At 41.9% G+C, this 12,629-nt stretch overlaps 1 long non-coding RNA gene across 1 annotated transcript in view; it reads left to right on the forward strand.

The window, feature by feature from the left end:
• LOC117086790 overlaps positions 1 to 12,629 on the forward strand; it is a 466,047-nt gene that overhangs the window by 362,545 nt on the left and 90,873 nt on the right. The window contains exon 7 of the long non-coding RNA XR_004438576.1: positions 4,093 to 4,296. This is a non-coding gene — a long non-coding RNA (uncharacterized LOC117086790). The remainder of the gene's footprint in view (positions 1 to 4,092; positions 4,297 to 12,629) is intronic.

Genomic DNA, 12,629 nt, shown 5'->3' on the forward strand with positions numbered 1-12,629 from the left:
AATCTGTTCTTCGCAAAGACAGGTTGAACATCAGGGTTGTGTGTGTGTGTGTGTGTGTGTGTTTGAGAGAGAGAGTGAGAGTGAGAGCGAGAGCAAGAGAGAGATGGAGAGAGAGACAGGCTGTGGTTCTCACTCAGCCTGGAGTTCATTGGTGCAATCCTGGCTCACTGTATCCTTGGCCTCTTGGGCTCAAGCAATCCTCCTACCTCAGCCTCTTGAGTAGCTGGAGCTACAGGCCTGTACCACCATGCCTGGTTTATTTATTGTGGAGATGGGGTCTCCCCTTGCTACCCAGCCTGGTCTCAAACTCCTAGGCTTAAGCTATCCTTCTGCCTCGGCCTCCCAAAATTCTCGGATTACAGGTGTGAGCCACCGCACCCAGCTGAATCGTAAGGTTTTTTTTTTTTTTTGAGACAAAGTCTCGCGCAGTCGCCCAGGCTGGAGGGCAGTGGCGCGATCTCGGCTCACTGCAAGCTCCGCCTCCCGGGCTCTCGCCATTCTCCTGCCTCAACCTCCCAAGTAGCTGAGGTGTCCGCCGCGACACCCAGCTACTTTTTTTTGCATTTTTAGTAGAGACGGGGTTTCACCATGTTAGCCAGGATGGTCTCGATCTCCTGACCTCGTGATCCACCCGCCTCGGCCTCCCAAAGTGCTGGGATTACAGGCGTGAGCCACTGCGCCTGGCCTGAAACGTTAAGTTTTTAATGAAAGCTGTGATGCTTACCAAGGATTAAGTGCCAAATCCCTGTGTAATTATTTTTAACCCAGATTTAGACTAAAATTACAGAAAATGAGAGAAAAATTAGGAGAGTAAGTACAAAATCCTGAAGTGATCCTAACAAAAGCAAATCTATATTTGGTTCAAATTCTAAGATAGATAAACATGAGCCTTTCAGGAGAATTGCTTAAAAAGAAAAGTTGTTCAGGAGCGGATGTTTCCAACTTTTCTTTTAATATTAAAACAGCTAATTTCATTTTTCTTTTGGTCACCCTAAAATGGTGAAAGGTTTCCTCATAGCCAAGTGGAATCTTTTTTGTTTAAACTATCCTCAGAAAGTTTTCTGTGTATATGCATGTTGTACTCTCTTTGGACTTGTTTGTGTCTGGTCCTCTTGGAGATTTTTGAAATAATCAAAAACGCTTATGTCATTGACAGTGTTTACTATCTTTAAACAATAGTTTACTTTTTTTTTTTTTTTTTTTTTAACAGGTGACATGTTGGAGCATGGGCCTGAGAAACAGTATAGCTAGAAGGGGAATTGAGTGTGAGACAATGGAATCAGGCTGCTTGGATTCTGGTCCTGGCTCCACTGTACACTAAGGCTGCAACTTTTGTCTCTCTGTGCCTTGGTTTCTCCTTAAGTAAAATGGAGTGAATGATAATAATAGTACCTGCTGCATAAGTTCTTTGTGAAGAGGTTAGAACAGTACCAGCTACATAATAAGTATTAAATAAGTGTTAACTATCGTTGCTAAATAAATTAGTAACAAATAAATGTTAGCTATTGTTTTTAGATTGTATTGTTTGAAAAAGTGGCTTCTCACTTTTGGCGGGTTTTTGGAGGAGGGAGAGAAAGTGAGGCAGAAGGGAGCCGTACATCTTTGTTTCTAATATGTTCCCTGGGTCATCTTTAACTGGACGATAGGATTTGACTGTTATGTGTTTTCATATGTATGCAGAAGCCTTGTTATTCCTCCCCTGCCCAGTCAATGCCAAGCTCCTGAACACTCTGTCTGTTTATGCAGCCTTGGAAACCTTCTAGCTTCATGTTCTCTACCAGAAGCTTGAAAACAAAGAGAATATCTGGTTTACTCAAAACCTTGAGTGGCTCTTTGACACAGAAGCTTATAGCATATAGGGTTCTAGGAAACCATACACATGTATGCCAGTGTTTGTTTTTACGGTTGTCAGCGGAGGGCTAAAAATATCAGACCCTACATACATGTTGGTGACATTGGATTTTTTTTTTTGTCATGGTGTTAAGTGATTAAAATCAGGTTATTAGTGAACCATACTTTATTTATAGCGTCAAATTCCACAGAATTCTATTTAATGTCATTACTGACCGTGAAATTGGCAGTTTGATATTTTAGGATGACTTTTGCTTGTTAGATGTTTGTCTTTGGGATGTTTTAAGAACTGTGGCCCCTGTATAAGTCCGATCTCGTCTTTGAAGTATTTCCAAGTTCTTCGGTTTAGAATTTTTCCTGATGGTTTGCCACTAAAATCAAAAGCTGTGATGTGTGTTTGAGAAATTCCACAATCTTCTCAGCCCTTAGCCCCTGAATTCTTTCTCTAAATAGTTTCTCTAAACCTGTATGACTTCAACTCCCATTCATAATGACTTCTAATCCATCTTCAGTCTAGACTGCTCCCATTTGCTCTGACCCCTCCAGAAGATATCTCGCCTGGGTTATAATACCATCCTCACCTCAAATTGAGGTGTCTTCAAAAGAGAATTCCTAAACTGGTTCTTCCTCCTTCCTTCCCAATGGCTCATTGGTGATGTTCTTGTTCTTCTGCTTACTGAGGTGTAATCCCTAGCTTTTCTTCACTTTTTCCTCTCCTTTATCCTTCTTATCCCCACAGTCATTGAAACCCTTTAAATTCTTCATTAGTATTCTTTCTCCCAACCATCTCCCTGGTCAAGAACTCATGGCTTCATGCCTGTGTTAGCATAACAGCCTTCTAACCAGTCTCTATGATGTGGTTATTTCGTCCCATCTTTCCTTGGTAACTTTCTGACTAAGCTTCTAAAGCCCATACTTTATTTTTCACTCCTGATTCAAAACTTACAGTGGTTCTGAGTAAAGCCCAGATTCCTCCATTAGCGTGTCTTCATTTGACCCTGCTCCTAATTTGTTCTCAGCATCTTCTACTCTGCAGCAGGAATTTCCTTTTTGTGTTTAGTGTCAAAGCCACCATTACACCAGGCGCATTCTTTATTTGAATGCTTTAGAATCTCCTTCACTGAATTTCCACTCAGGTATCTCTCTGCCATCCTTCAAGCTTCAGTTCAAGTCTTCCTGTCCTCCTTCATCTATACCTCTTCACTAAGAGACTCAGAACCTGCACTTTCTTTATCTCTCATTTCTTGCCTTGTGCAAACACCTGTTACCCGTCCATTTTGATAACTCCCTAAGGGCAGGTATTATTAATATTACTTAAGTTTCTATGTCACTCGGTATGATTTATATACCATAGTAGGTACTAAATAAGAGAATGTGGAGTAATCCTCTCCCAAAACTTGGGGAGGTCAACACATACACTGCCCTCCTTGGGATCCAGTGAGATGGTATATGAGGCAGCATTCATAGAAGGACTGTGCAAATGTAAGGCAGTGTCATTAATTGTTGGGCACATTTGGGGTTTTTGATGATGCTGTTCTCTGTTCCGGAATAGCAGTATGTGGTCAGGACTTTCCCTGAGCTTCAAAGTTTAATTGGAGACAACCAAAATGTGTTTCCAATAATAGGTCATAAAAAATAAGACTTCTATTTGCGCATATGTTTACTTGTTTATTTACATATTTTCCTAGGTCTTTTATTTCCTCACTGTGAATTTTTTTTTTTTTTTTTTTTTTTTTTAAATGTAACAGCTGACTAAGATAGAGGTGTTGTTTGGTTACCTCTGCATTGCCATGGTCTTTGTTATTGGGCCAAGAACCTTATTTATCTTAACACACACAATTGCTTGAGGACAGGGATTATATCATCATCCTTTGCATCTTTGAATTACACTGTGCTGCCTTCTCACATTGTCATGCCTACCAACTACCTAATCCAGAATGTCACATGTTGCTCCCTCTAAGCCATTTCCGTGTCTCAGCTAGTACTGGCATTGAAAAATCACAGGCGAGAGCGAGGAGCTGCCTGCATTCTTCAATAGGGTAGCACTCTACACCTGAGCTCTTTGGTGAAGGGAGATATAGAATCTATAGCCGTAAGCGAAAACAAGTCATTTTCACATCTGATTAACATACCTTTTCTTCCCCAGAAAAACCTATATCTTCATTAATTTTTTTTTCCTGATCCTCTTTACCCAGGTAGTTGATGTCAGTGAACGTATTGGTCTTTTTTTCCTCTTTATAGGACCTGCATTTACTGCTCAACCACATCTAATTTGATGCCCTCTGCAGATTTAAAATGTATGCCTTCTTTTCCATCACCAAGTCATCCCTGGGTTACTGCTGAACATCTTTCTCACCTCCCTGCGACCCATGGATGGCTGTTCTCCATTGTCTCTTTCACCAGATGTCCTCAAAACAAACAGACAGAAGAAGGAAGTGGCTAATGGTAAGAATTTTTTCTCCCTCTAGAAAATTGTTAATGCATTTACTTGAAAGTGTTGGAGATGTGAGGTTTTTCTTGTAAGTAGGTAATATGAGTGTAGTTCAAACATTTTGTTTTTAGGAAATCAAAATTTTAGGAACTTTCGTTGGGTCCTTTCATAGTGATGAATCAGAAAAAAGATGAAAGAGTACAGTACAGATAACTTTTTCAAACGTTCAAACATTTACGACCTTCTTCTGGTTTCAGATCCCAGTGCTCTCTACCTGTCACTCCTGGCATGACCCACCCACACATGAACTCAGTAGAGCCAGAGACAAACTCATTCTGCCTGTTTTAACACTTTTTCCTTTGAGTTTTGTGCTTCAAAGATCGTTGTTCTCATTTCCCTGCTGTCCCCTGCTCCCCAATCACTCATTCCCTATTCAAGCAGTTTGCCATGCCTTCCAAATATTTCTCTAATTCACCCCCATTTCCCCATTCTCCTATCTGGCCCTGATCATCTCCAGCCCTGGCTGGTTCAGTCACCTTCTTACTGGGCTATCTAGTCTACCATGGACAGTCCCTACTGCTCCCACCCTTCTCAAGTGGATCTCCTTATGTTATTTTTGTTATTGACTGAAGAGCATATTTCAAGATTTTCAGCATTTCATGCCCCATCTATCTCTTTACCATAGTCTTCCCACACCTGTATTCCATGATGTCTTTGATTTGGTGGTCTAGTTCTGGACCAGTTCCTGAATCAGTGCTGATTGAGGCAGGGTACAGGTAAACGTTTTCCATTCTCCCCTCATCTCTTCCCCTATCCAATGGGCACTTAAAATGAAAATGACTATCCTACCAGAAATTTGGTGGCCCAGTAATGACCTCTGGGTTGCTGTGTCTCTCCTGTTGTTCCCACTACTATTCAGACCCACTCTCCTTCCCCGACATGTCATCATTTGGTGGCTTCTATTTATAGTTCTTCCAACCACCTTGTATTAACCTAGTCTAGGATTATACCTGGGTTTCTGTTCCTAAATTTTGACTAGTTACTCAGGTTAATAATCTTGTCTTCCTCTAAGGTGGCAGCTTAGACTTCAATTTCTTCTTGACAGTTGGGGTGCCTTTCATCTGAATTCTTCTTCTTCTTCTTCTTTTTTTTTTTTTTTTTTTTAAGATGGGGTCTTGCTCTGTTGCACAGCCTGGAGCACAGTGGTACAATCATAGCTCACTGCTGCCTCGAATTCCTGGCCTCCAGCAGTCCTCCTACCTCAGCCTCCTAAGTAGCTGGGACTACAGGCGTGCACCACCATACCTGGCTAATTTTTATTTTTTGTTGAGATGAGGTCTCGCTTTGTTGCCCAGGGTGGTCTCAAACTCCTGGCCTCAAGCTATCCTCCCACCTTGGCCTTCCAAAGTGCTGGGATTATAGGCGTGAGTCACTGCCCCCAGCCTGAATGATTCTTATCAAGACTGGTGATGGTGGCACCCAAGAACAGCTGGGGGTGACTCTTTGTTCACTGTGTGTATTAAATTCCTCTGGCTGCTGTAACAAATTACCACAAACTTGGTGCCTTAAAACAACAGACATTTAGGTTTTGACAGGGCTGAGCTCCTGCCAGAGGCTCTGGGGCAGACTCTGTTCCTTATCTCTTCCAGCTTCTGGAAACTGCTGACATCCCTTGGCTTGTGGCTGCATCACTCCAATATCTGCCCCCTCCATGGCCACATTGCCTTCCTGTCTTCCATCCGTAGTCAAATCTGCCTCTGCCTCCTTCTTCGAAGCATACATGTAATGATGTTTAAGGCCCAACTAGATAATTCAAAATAATCCCCCCATCTCAAGATCTTCAACTGCATCACATCTGTAAAGTCTTTGCATAGAAGGTAACATTTACAGGTCCCAGAGGTTAGGACCTGATATATTGGTGGCCGTTATTCCACGTACTACACTGTCCACCTAGGTTGGGCCTGCTACTTCTCCTGGAAGTCCCACTCTTGGCCATTTCTGAGTCATGGTTCGGTGCACCACGCCTTCCCGTTTCTCTGCCTCTTTATCTTCCTCACTTCTACCTACAGAACTGGCCTTAGCAATGCTGTCAGTTTCCCCAAGGTCTGTCTCAGGCCCAGGGGCCAGGGCTACCTCCCGCTCCTGCTGCTTCGCTTCCTGTACACTTGCCTCCTTCTCTTTTATTGAGTTGTAGAAAATACCAAGTCTCTTTTCAAAGATCTCATCCTGTGATGCTCCCTTCCTCACAAAGACCTTGCAATCCAGGCCCTTCCAGGCTATCTGCATTGTGTGACACTTAACTCAGACATACCTAGACATGCCTTGAGATGTGGGCTGCCATTTATTTATCTAAAATGCCCCTTCCCCTTGCTCTGTAATGGGTGAAATATTGTACATTTTGCAAAGTCTTGTTTAAGTGTCAAATTCTCTGAGACTTTCCTAAGCCCCTCTCCCTCCTTTTTTCCATACAGAATCAGTTACATCTTCTCTCTGTTCTTCCTTAGCACTCTGTTTATACTTGACTCAAACCCTTCCCACGTTGTTATACTTTATTTTGTCTCTGTCTCTCCTTGCTAGACTTTGAGGTTCATGAGAACCAGGAAAAGGATATTATTCATCTTTTTAATTTTAACCTGACGTGTAACTCACAATACACCCTTGATATAATAATATGTGTTTAATTAGTTGATTTGAATTTTAAACTTTTCATAATTCAGAATATCTTAGAATAGATGAACATTTAATAATTTTTCTCCTGATTTCCTTATGGACCCAAGAGTAATTATTTTCCTTAGGTGGCTATGTACAGTCAAGCATGGCTTTTGTTTTCAGTACAAATTGATTAAAAATACTGTAATTTATGCATTCTCTTCTTTACATTTTGTTCACTCTGGGGGTTATTACCCTTACCCCTCTAGAGAGCCAATTTACTTTATTTTATTTTATTTTATTTTATTTTATTTTATTTTTGAGACGGAGGTTTGCTCTGTCATCCAGGCTGGAGTGCAGTGTCTTGATCACAGCTCACTGCAGACTTGACCTCCTGGACTCAAGCAGTCCTCCCACCTCAGCCTCCCGAGTAGCTGGCACCACATGTGTGTGCCACCATGCTTGGCTAATTTTTAAAATTGTTATTGTTTGTAGAGATAGGGGTCTCCTTGTATTGCCCAGGCTGGTCTCAAACTGGGCTCAAGTGATCCTGCCACCTCAGTTTCCCAAAGTGCTGGGATGACAGGCATGAGCCACTCTGCTTGGCCCAATTTACTTTAATGTGAGATTTTTCTAAACCTTAAAGGCTACCAGTGTAATGTTATCACTTGATTGTCTTCTTATGGATGCAGACTTTTAAGCAAGAATTAGGAATGTTATCTGTGAGGATTGCTTCTTTTCACTTACTGGTGCTCTACTGAAACAATACTATTTTCCTCCCTTTTCCTGCGTGTCTTGTCTGAGTAGATGGAATGTCAGAGTTATTTTTCCCTGCCTTGTCACTGTCTGCAGCCAGTCTCCCTGATTGTGAATGCATCCATGCTGTACAGCTGGCGTCTGTTTCCTATTTCTATAGCCATGAGTCTCTCAGGGCTTTTGTAGAGAGTACGGGTGTTTTATTACATTGCATGTCTTATATTTATGAGAAACTCAAAGGGCTTTGAGGATTTTCTTTTCTGGTATCTAATCTTCTAACAGCTCTCTGAGGTAGGTAGCAGGAAGTGTTATCTCCATTTTGCAGATGTTATAACAGAGGCATAGCACAACTTGATGTAGGCCCCACAGCAAATCAAGGGCTGAGTGGAAAATGTCTCCCCCAGTCTTTCAACCTCCATTTCAATGCACTAGTTGCCAGACAAGTTAATTTTAATTTTTAAAACCTCCGTCCATTTTGGTTTTGCGTGAAATGTTATTGTCAGCATTCAAGTGGTAGCAGTGCTCCAGTTTTAGTACTACCTTTCCCTTCTTCTGCATCCTTCTAGAATCCCTTCTTGCATGTCACACTCACTCGCACACACTCATAAGTGTGTCTGTCTTTTTATGTGTGTATGTATATATGTAAGTAAAGAAAATAAAAATATATACTCTTTCTTTAAAAAGTTTATATACAACATTAGGTTCTGCAGAGGGTTTACTTGGTCTGGGGACTATAGGCAAATATGATATTTCTGTATTAGCAGCATATCTGATACTTTCCAACTAGTTGTTTTTTTTTTTTTTTCTTGTCAATCGAACTTACTCTGTAGATATTAGTTGTATGCATGGAAACATTTAAAAATATAACCAACATGGGCAGTGTAGTGAGACTCTGCCTCTACAAAAAAATAAAAAAAATTAGCAGGATGTGGTGCCACATGCCTGTGGTCTCAGCTACTTGGGAGGCTGATGTGGGAGGATTGTTTAAGCCTAGGAGTTGGAGGCTGCAGTGAGCTGTGATCTGACCACTGCACTCCAGCCTGGGCAACAGAGCAAGACCATGTCTCAAAATAAATTAAAAAAAAAAAAAAATATATATATATATATATAACCTATGACAATGGGAAACCTAAGAAATACTATAAAACTGGATATCAGATACTATTAATAAGTGAAATAAATGTTTTTACTGAGGTAATTCCTATATGCAAATTATGGTGTCCTCAAAGTGAGCTCATACTGTAACTTTCACATACTTTCCCTCAAATGTGAAGATTTTTTTCTTCTCTCAGAGGACAGTTAATACCTTTTTGTAAATTTAAAACTGTACTGTACATGTCAGTTCCTGATCAGATTTGCCTGAGTCTTTAAAGGGAACGCGACAAGGGGCTTTGTGTCTGCTGTGTAGGGGGTGTGGTAAGGCTTCTTCTTCCTTGTGGCTGAATTTGGAATGTCCTGCTCTTTCACTAAGTGCCATTCATTACACTATTGCTCTTAGAGCACTGAACTGCCTGGCAGGGAATTTCTCCCCACTTTCTGGAGTCTCTGGGGCAGTTTGCATTCATTGCTGTGGGTGGTGGTGAGGCACAGGCTCTGCACAGGCCGCCTGCCTGGAATCCGCCTGGAGACCTCTCTGTGATTTCCCTAAGCTGGGAGAGGGGATTTGGAGCACCTGGTGGGGGGATGCAGCTTGCCACCCTCGTCTTCGTCAGCCTCTCCCCTCCACCCCCTGCACTTGGGAGCACCACCCGGCAGCAGTGTTTTTGTGTCTTGAAACCTTTTGGAGCCGCTGGAATGGAGGCCACCCAGAGCTTCTGTGAGCAGCTGTAGCGGCAGATCTCCTATTGGCCAGAGCAGAGAATGTTCTTACTTATCTCCATTGAGCATGGGTGGCCGTGATCCCTCAGGATAATGCAATTTCTCACTGTCTGGAGGTGGAAGCTATTGTCCTGCTCTCCAGCTTGTTGTTTGAAGTCGTTTTGTAAGGCTTCCGGCTTCTGCTGACTCACAGACACACACAGAAAAACTCCCTTACTGGCTTGCTCGCTCCCAAGGCTTTTGAAATGGCTGGGGAGATAAGAAACCTCCCCCCTGCAAGGAGGTAATAGCTTAAATAGTAAGTAGAAAGAACTGTTTTGTACATGTCCACAAAGTCTGAGAAACTTCATCTTCCTCTTTCACTGTTAACTCCGTTTCCTTCCTAGTCCCTTACTCCCCTCTTCAAAAGTTTTGGGCTGAACCACAGGCCTAAATGTGGTTTGCATACGATTTTACAGAGGCACAATTCACATCTGGGGACTTTTTCGGATTAACAAGTTGAAGGATGCCATCTTTGTTTCCCCTATGGAAAATTGCCATTTCTAATGAACATTTTATGAAGAAGCCTTCTTCACTTACCTCTCCCACTTGTGATAAACTGTAATTAAAATGTATGAAGAACTTGATTCATGGTGTGTGCACCTGGGCTCTTTGTGGAGTCTCTCTTAGCAATATGCCGTGAGAACAGACTGGCAGTTGATGGATTTCTAAAGCAGAAAATCAAGCTTATTCACAATAGAAGCTTATAGTTTTAAAAACCACATGGATAAGAGGACTGTAGTTTTGCAAGATTTGGCAGGCATCAATGAACCCAGTAGCCACGGTGACCGAGACTGAAAATGTAGAAGGCTAGCTTTCCTTCTTAATTACTTTTAAACTACGTTAGCAAATTCTCAGGGTCAGTGTGATAGTGATAGTTTCAATGCTTGAGTATAGTGATATTTTTGTCTCATAATAATTTTCTTATGTTCCCGTGGCATAAAATAGGTCTTTTTAATTAATTAAGGAGGAAAGCATTCTTATGTGGTAGCATGTGTGAACTTCTTATAATTAGCAACATGTCCTCATTGCGCACTTAGAAAAATCCAGTGATATAAATCCTCTATTTTGTGTAGCCACTATTTGCCCAACTAAATAAATCATTTAACTGATAACATTCACACCTTTCTCTGTGATATTTTAGAATAATATCAATGTAAAAAATAGTCTCTGTCCTTTCATTGTCATCAGTTTTATGAAAATACTGCCAAAGAGCTGGAAACCAAAATTTTCTCATGTGTTACAACACAGGTCCCCTGGGCCACTGGACCTAATTTGTTCTTAATAATTTTCAAAAGAGACTCTGTCCTTTAGCTCCCCAGAAATATCCAGGGTATCCTAAAGAAAGCTGCAGCCTGATACAGAAACTTTGCCAACTTCTAGGAAATGGAAGGTTCTGGAAAGTAGATCATTTTTCCCTCTGGTAGGAAAAATGTAAGTTTTAGACGTGGGTGTGGGGGGGTGTTGTGTTTGTGTTAGACATATATGTATTCAGCTGCTAGTGCAAAAATCACAAACCTTTCAGTTTCCCTAAGGGTGCAGCCCTTGTGCCTTGAATGCAGATGGTAATAAATAGAAGCAGTCTCTGTCTGGAAATGCCGGACATCTCTGTTTGAGTTAGAGCTCTTGTTCCCGGCCTCAGGAGATTAAGACAGAGGGTTGTTTTCTAGCTTGCCCTAGAGCCCCTGAGCCTTTGTGGATTGGCATAGTTGCCTTTCTGTGTGTGCAGAATCTTGCCTCCAGCCTCCCACAGTGTGGGGAGAGAGAATAGGGAGAAGTGAGAGAAGGGAGATAAATTATTCAGCTTCTGCGAAATGTCAGGCACTGTGCTGGGGACTGTACATACATTTCACGGAAAAGTAAGTCTTTTATAAATATGGCAATGTACAGCTTCAGAGATGGGATTTTGGAGCCAGACCGCCGAAATCAATCCTGGAAAAATCATTTGCCAGGATTCAAATGATAACTTGGCCACTTTCGAGGTATAGGACTACCTGGTGCCTCAGTTTCCCCATTTGTAAAGTGGGGATAGTATCAGAACTAACCTCAATTGTTTGTTGTTGAGATTAAATTGTAAAGTAATTAGAAGAGTGCCTGGCATGCAGTGATAAATAAGTGTTACATGAAAGGAATGGAAAACAGAAGTTAATCCGCTTGCCCGGTTCAGCTAGCAAGTAGCTGGGGCAGGATTTGAGTCTGGGGCTGTTGGCTTAAAAGAGATGATTTTTTGCCTGGGGAACATGGCAAAACCTCGTCTCTACAAAAAGTACAAACATTATCCAGGCATAGTGGTGCGCACCTGTAGTTCCAGCAACTTGGGAGGCTGAGGTGGGAGGATGGCTTGAGGCTGGGAGATGGAGCTTGCAGTGAGCTGTGATTGTGCCACTGCACTCTAGCCTGGGGTGACAGAGGGAGAAACTGTCTCAAAAAATAGAAATAGAGAGAGATACGATCTTTTTACCTTACTGTAGCACCATATTTTCTTTTCTTCCTAGCTACATTTAAGGTGGTACCTTGAGTCAGTTCTCTCCATTCCTCCCCACCTTACCTGATCAGGGTTGGTTGCTGTATCAGTCCAGTTTTCTCTATTCCTTGCTCTTGTAGAGACGTTTTAGGACCAGGACTCAGAGCTTAAACATTTAACATCTTCCGTGCAGGCAGGTGATAATAGTTTCTTTCCCCCAAACCACTTTGGGGTTGAACGAACCATTTTAGTTGCATGGTCAATCTTTTGGGCTGGAATAAATGATCTTTTGTTCTTTCTTATAGTTATTTGATGTGTTGGTTCTATTCTTCCCTCAAAAATAGAAGCATCCAGTGAGCAGCCTCAATGTCATGTACTTCCTATTGTACTCACCCAAGCAACTGACTCTCTGCTGAGCACATTGGTAGCAGCTCATGGGCATTTGAATGGAGGAAGAGGTCATGATATTAAATGGCTTTTCCCTGTCTTTAGACATAAAATGCCGTGGGGCAGCTTTTTTCTTTTTCATGGTGGCAGGATCAAGAGTATAGAGTCTGGATTTGGAGATCTTTGACGTGTGCTTTGCTTCATCTGGCAATTTCTGCTGGGATTTCCAGTTGT

This window comes from Trachypithecus francoisi, unplaced genomic scaffold, assembly GCF_009764315.1.
Source record: "Trachypithecus francoisi isolate TF-2019V2 unplaced genomic scaffold, Tfra_2.0 Lachesis_group10, whole genome shotgun sequence".
In the NCBI taxonomy this organism is placed as follows: Eukaryota; Metazoa; Chordata; class Mammalia; order Primates; family Cercopithecidae; genus Trachypithecus; species Trachypithecus francoisi.